The following is a 7,031-nucleotide window of genomic DNA, read 5'->3' as shown; positions in this document are numbered from 1 at the left end:
GGGCGCTGTTGGCCGAAAAGAATGACTCCACCCCAAGGAGATCTCGGCAAAGTTCCACCGGTTTGGAATCACAGATCCGTTTTGGTTCGGCAGGAAACGCAAGCTCATTGAAGATCAGGCGTCCAGTCCAAAAAGCATGTCATGTTCATTTAAAGCCAGCATTGTCTTCCTCAGATAAGTCTTTCTCGTCCCGAAGGCGATACTCCTTTTCTGAAATTCGTTTCCTCTTTTCTTTGTTTTTCTTCAAATCTCTTTCATGTTTAACCCCAAGTTCTAGATATACCGGAAAGGACAGGTAGCAGGTTTGTTTGCACGGAATTCCGTTTCATGAAGGAAAACACCTCGTTTCGTTGGTACGTTTGTCTAAACCTGAAGAGTCATGTTGTTTGATGGCGTTCGAAGTAAAGAGGAAAGAGAGAAGTTTCCCCAGCAAGTCCGCCTCGGACAAATCCCCACAGGGTTTCCCTTTGTACGAATCCGCGCAAAGAATCCACTTTGTAAATATTCCCCAAAAGGTCTGCTCTAGCGAAATCCACACAGATTTTCTCTTGTACAGATCCCCATAGGGTCTTCCCTTTGTTAATAAAAAATGGGGACACAAATCCCCATCACATCTCCGGCGGGTCCCTTTGTAAAAAATTTCCCCAACAAGCTTACCCCAACAAGTCCTAGAAAGCCCACTTTGAAACAAATTCCCAGCATGCCCCATTATACAAAAATCCACACAAAGAATCCACTTTGTAAATATTCCCCCACAGAGCTTCCTTTTGTACAAATCCCCACAGAATACCTCCAATAAAATCCCCGTTGAGAATCTCCAAGCAAAACGGGACAACAAAAAAAAATAAAAAAAAAAGAAGAAAAGAAAAAAAAAAGAGCCTTACGAGGCAAATCACCACAGAATCTGGAAATACAAGCCTGAGCAGTCTAAAGGGTTTTGCCATTTGAATCAAATCAATGGCGGGACTTCGCAACAGAAATAAAGACGCAACAAAGCAACTGGGAACGATCAAGGTCACCGAACCGACCGTCATTTCCGAACTAACAATTGTTCTTTGTCTGAAAAGTTGAAACAGGTATAATCCAAGACAACCGTGCAAGAAGCAGGTGTCGCCCAAAGAAGAAGGTACATGGGTACAAGAAATATTTTGGCAATAAGGAATTCACTCGAAAGGTAAGTTTCCACGAGACTCCCTTTTATCTTCTACTAAAACAAGAAAATTCAAAAAAAAAGAGGTCGGTTAGTATTCTCGAACTTTGTCCCCAGCCAGTCAGCATTAGGGTTTTAAACCCTAAACTGAACTTTTCCATTCAGTCAGCATTAGGGTTTTAAACCCTAAACTGAACTCTTTCCTTTAGTCAGCATTAGGGTTTTAAACCCTAAACTGAACTCTTTCCTTCCAGTCAGCATTAGGGATTTAAACCCTAAACTGAACTCTTTCCTTTCAGTCAGCATTAGGGTTTTAAACCTTAAACTGAACTCTTTCCTCTAGTCAGCATTAGGGTTTTAAACCCTAAACTGAACTCTTTCCTTTAATCAGCATTAGGGTTTTAAACCCTAAACTAAACTCTTTCCTTTAATCAGCATTATGGTTTTAAACCCTAAACTGAACTCTTTCCTTTAATCAGCATTAGGGTTTTAAACACTAAACTGAATTTTTCCTTTAGTCAGCATTAGGGTTTTAAACCCTAAACTGAACTCTTTCAGTCAGCATTAGGGTTTTAAACCCTAAACTGAATTTTTCCTTTCAGTCAGCATTAGGGTTTTAAACCCTAAACTGAATTTTTCCTTTCAGTCAGCATTAGGGTTTTAAACCCTAAATTGAACTCTTTCCTTTAGTCAGCATTAGGGTTTTAAACCCTAAACTGAACTTTTTCCTTTAGTCAGCATTAGGGTTTTAAACTCTAAACTGAACTCTTTCCTTCCAGTCAGCATTAGGGTTTTAAACCCTAAACTGAACTTTTTCCTTCAGTCAGCATTAGGGTTTTAAACCCTAAACTGAACTTTCCATTCAGTCAGCATTAGGGTTTTAAACCCTAAACTGAACTTTTTCCTTCAGTCAGCATTAGGGTTTTAAACCCTAAACTGAACTTTTTCAGTCAACATTAGGGTTTTAAACCCTAAACTGAACTCTTTCCATTTAGTCAGCATTAGGGTTTTAAACCCTAAACTGAACTTTTTCCTTCAGTCAGCATTAGGGTTTTAAACCCTAAACTGAACTTTTTCCTTTAGTCAGCATTAGGGTTTTAAACCCTAAACTAAAATTTTTCCTTTAGTCAGAATTAGGGTTTTAAACCCTAAACTGAACTTTCCATTCAGTCAGCATTAGGGTTTTAAATCCTAAACTGAACTTTTTCCTTCCAGTCAGCATTAGGGTTTTAAACCCTAAACTGAACTTTTCCTTTCAGTCAGCATTAGGGTTTTAAACCCTAAACTGAACTTTTCCATTTAGTCAGCATTAGGGTTTTAAACCCTAAACTGAACTTTTCCATTTAGTCAGCATTAGGGTTTTAAACCCTAAACTGAACTTTTCCTTTAGTCAGCATTAGGGTTTTAAACCCTAAACTGAACTTTTTCCATTTAGTCAGCATTAGGGTTTTAAACCCTAAACTGAACTTTTCCTTTAGTCAGCATTAGGGTTTTAAACCCTAAACTGAACTTTTTCCATTTAGTCAGCATTAGGGTTTTAAACCCTAAACTGAACTTTTCCTTTAGTCAGCATTAGGGTTTTAAACCCTAAACTGAACTTTTCCTTTCAGTCAGCATTAGGGTTTTAAACCCTAAACTGAACTTTTCCTTTCAGTCAGCATTAGGGTTTTAAACCCTAAACTGAACTTTTCCTTTCAGTCAGCATTAGGGTTTTAAACCCTAAACTGAACTCTTTCTCTTAGTCAGCATTAGGGTTTTAAACCCTAAACTGAACTTTGCTTCTCAGTCAGCATTAGGGTTTTAAACCCTAAACTGAACTCTTCCTTTAATCAGCATTAGGGTTTTAAACCCTAAACTGAACTTTCCCCCAGATGGTCAGTATTAGAGTTTCAACTCTAAAACAGAACTTCTCCCCAGGTAGTCGGTATTAGGGCTCCAACCCTGAACTGAGCATTCATATCTTCTTTCATCAATTTTATGAACTTCCTGGCGAATAATTCACGAAATTTACTAGTGAGACTGGGGCAGAAAATTTTGTTCTTTTGTTTTCCCCGCAGGTCTAACCTCGAGCCACACGGATCGAAACAACCCACGAGATGAGTCTCAACTCAGAATCTGAGAAGAAAAAGACAAAAAGAATATGTCCCGAGATACCGGAGAAAATGGAAGGCGGATCGCTCCAAGATTTGATTAAGGTCCAGAACTCTGCCAGTCGCGTCTCACTGAGTATCCCGGAGATTAAACAAGTCGCCACAACTCGCAAGCATCAAGATTCGGATCGAAGTCTCCAAGCACAATCAGCTAAGACTCAAGATCAAGTCGCAAAAGAATCATAGATATGAATCTTGTAACTAGCAGTTGGCATGCATATAAGTATTTAGTTCAGTTTCAATTTTTCTTTGGTTGTAATAAGGCGGTCAGTAAAGCAACGGTGACAACAGCAACAGCAGTAACAGCAAGCATTGCAGTTCCCATGGTAGTCCCAGCTATCAAGAATTTCCCGAACTACATTGACCTGATTCCTGTTTAGCCCAGGATATGTAGGAAATCTTTGAAGCAAAAATTCGGTCAAATCTTTCAAAAACATGCTTCACACGGAGTAGTCCATAGGCAAAAATCGCTCATATCCGCTCACTTTATCTTTGCACGAAAACTCTTCGTGTTTCCGAACAAAGAGGGGCAGCTGTGAGCACGTGTATTTTGTTTTACGCGACAATCATTTCAAAAGAAACAAAAATAATAGCGATCGGTCTTGCTGTACAATTTTTGGATTTTTCACGTGGCATTTTTGTTAATTATCTATGATTTTTGTCTATTATTGAAACAAAATACAAAAAAAAATGTGTGTGTCATGTGCTGTTTGAACCGTAATCCGGTTATTAAATAGAAAAATCATAAATATGCATCCTTGTCCGTGATTGTTGTTTTGTTTGATTTTACCTGCTTTAAATATTTTAATATACGTGTGCAAATAATTGTATTAAGTGTTTATTTAATTTTAATTTGATTTACTTAGGTTTTGTTTTAAATTAAAAAAAAATAATAAAAGAGAGTGCAGAATTGGGTTGAAAATCAGTTTGGGCTTATTTTCATTTTAATTCAAGGCCCAAACTCAAACCCAAAACCCCATGTGTAACCCGGTCCACACCAGCTGACACCCAGGGCATCCAAACGACGTCGTAGTGACCTAGCTTGGTCTAGGCCGTTGATCTCAGATTGATCAACGGCCAAGATCACTTCCCCATTAACCCATGAACAAACCCGATCCATTCCGCCCGGACCGACCCAACCCCCTTAGGTCTAAAACGACACCGTTTCCCGTTAGTTGAAGGATCCTAGCCCTTCATCGTGCCTCATCCAACGGCTGAGATCAACCCACCCATTCCATATATAAGCTTCCTACCATACCCTGCCCCCCTATCCAATACCCCAGCCTTCGTCCTCATCCCCTTCCCCATGAAACCCTAGCCGCCCCCTTATTCCTCACCATTAATCCCGGCGGCATGAACGCCGGTGGCCTTCACCTTAACACCCTAGGACCACCTTGACACCCTGAACATGAATCCACCAACCTTTCAGCTCGAATCCCCTCCCACCTTCTCGAATCTTCATTTGAAGATTCGAGTCGGAACCTGACTTACACCAATTAGCCCCAGTTTCACACCAGATAGTCCCCGGACCCCCCTCGTGACCAAACCATGCTTGGTTTGGTCCGAATCTGACCAGGGAAACATGAATCCCAAATCTGATTTTTGGAACCTTAGGGTTCCTCGTCACTGGTCTGTATCCGTTTGAGCCAAGGTATTTAGGGTCTAATGGACTTTAGTCGAAGTGTTCTCAGTGAGAACACTTCGATTAAAGTCCTTTCAACCCCAAGAAGGGTCTGTTCGAATCCAAGCTAAGACTCTTTGATTTTTCGGGATTTAAGGTGAGTTTTGTTTTCTTTTTTCTTTATTTTTAGTCCATGTGCTGATTAAAGGTCTGTTCATGTCTTGTTTAATTCGTGTTTTGAATTTTTACCAACTGTGTCCTGTCCACCTTTCCTAAACCTATGTGTTTGATTAAGTCCTTCTTCTAGTCACTGATAATGTGTATATGTGTATTTGCTGTGCAATTAGTTGAACTTCAAATTTGACTGATTAACTAATTCCTCGAGTACAATTTTGCTTAGTCAGTACGATTCGAATCATGTGTTCGATACTGTTAAATGTCTGATCATGGTTTCGATGGTACATGTTATGATTAGTATAGTCGAGTCGACATATGTCGTCAATTAGTTTCAGTTGTCCGAACAATAACCAATTGACCTGCTTCTGTTAAGCATTACCTGAATCAATTAGGAACTGAGTTTAGTTACTTATAGTTGTTAATTTGATTTCAGAAATCTAAGGTTTGGTCTGTAATTGCAATTTGAATTGATGGCATGTGCACTTGTGCACAACATGTGCATAAAGGCCCTTTTTGAATTAAAATAGTTTGACAGCATATGCTGTCAGATTACATTCTGCTGCCCATACTCTGCTTTAGTTTCAGAAATAATAAACCTTACTCAAAAGTAAGTCTGCCAGGGAATATCATGGGGTTTGTTTTTATTTAAATGGTAAGTGGAAACTGAAAAGAAGATAGCACATGGGAGGGGTGTTCTTTTGGTCTAACACGCTGTTAAAGGGCTGATGTTAAGGCTTATAAGAGGGGGAGAGACACACAGACAGAGGGAGAGAAAAAGAACTGAGAGGAGAGAGCTGAAGTTCTGGAAAACAGAAAACTGAGAGGAGTTCTTTGATAACTCAAATAGATTTCATGACTGAAAATTGGCACTTTTTTTTAGTGAACAGAAAAGAGATAGTGAGGGGATACACAAAGATATACAAACACACACACACATACACAAGGGAAGCTGAAACAAAACAGAATCAGCTTTGGAGTTAGAAAGAGAGTTCTTTTTTTTTAGAAATCAGGAAGGGAGATTTAGAAAGGAAATTCTTGTTCGTCTGGAGCCAAAAACACTACTTTTCCTCATCCTTTCCGTGTCTGAAATCCAGCATCTAGTTTGTTTTGTTTCTATCAGGTCTTAGGATTTTTCCCTTGAGTTTTGAAAAGATCGAAATTGAGTATTGTACCATTGGTTTGCTGCTTTGGTCTGTTTTGTCTGGATTGCCATTGCTGCTGTATCGCTTTGTTGTTACTGCCATTCTTGTTGCTGCTGCTGTTGACTCTTCTGCTTCCACTTCTTCTTTGCATTTCAGTATCCAGGTACACATCTCGAGTCCCATATTGGTGTAACTGTAACAGTTTGAAAGCATGAAATGAAAGAAGTTGAAGAAGTTTAAATGTTTGTTGTAACACTCATGGTATATTGATTTTTTTTGTATAATTGATTAGTCTGTAATTCAACAGCATGAAAAGATTAGTTAGTTGACACTTAACTGAGTTTTAGTCTCTTGCACCTTAGTTTATAGTTGTTTGTTGGTACGAGGTAGGTAATTGTACAGTATACAGAATGTACGGATAATTGACATAATGGCTGACCAGATTCCTGTTTAGCTATAATGATATGCATAGGATAGAATACCTCCACTTTACACAATGATGTTCTGTTTTATTTTGGTTCTTTTATCAAGACCCGCTAGGCAGTATATAGGAGCACGATCGAATCCCCATTAGTAATAATGCCTAGTAGTTAATTCCCTTAATCTAGCCTAAATAGCTCTAGTTTAAATTCAATTCAAGAAATGTTTGGATGTAAGTATAGCATTTCGTCAGCTCGTATGTAATTTCTTTGTCAATCTAAAGCATTTTCCGTGAAGTATAACGCTTTCTCCACTTTGTAAATAATCAGAAATTGATAAGAATCCGGATTAGGCCAAAGCATCTAATTAAA

The sequence above is a fragment of the Nicotiana tabacum genome, chromosome 16, assembly GCF_000715075.1.
Source record: "Nicotiana tabacum cultivar K326 chromosome 16, ASM71507v2, whole genome shotgun sequence".
NCBI classification, from domain to species: domain Eukaryota; kingdom Viridiplantae; phylum Streptophyta; class Magnoliopsida; order Solanales; family Solanaceae; genus Nicotiana; species Nicotiana tabacum.
Note: the sequence above shows the minus strand (reverse complement) of the source record.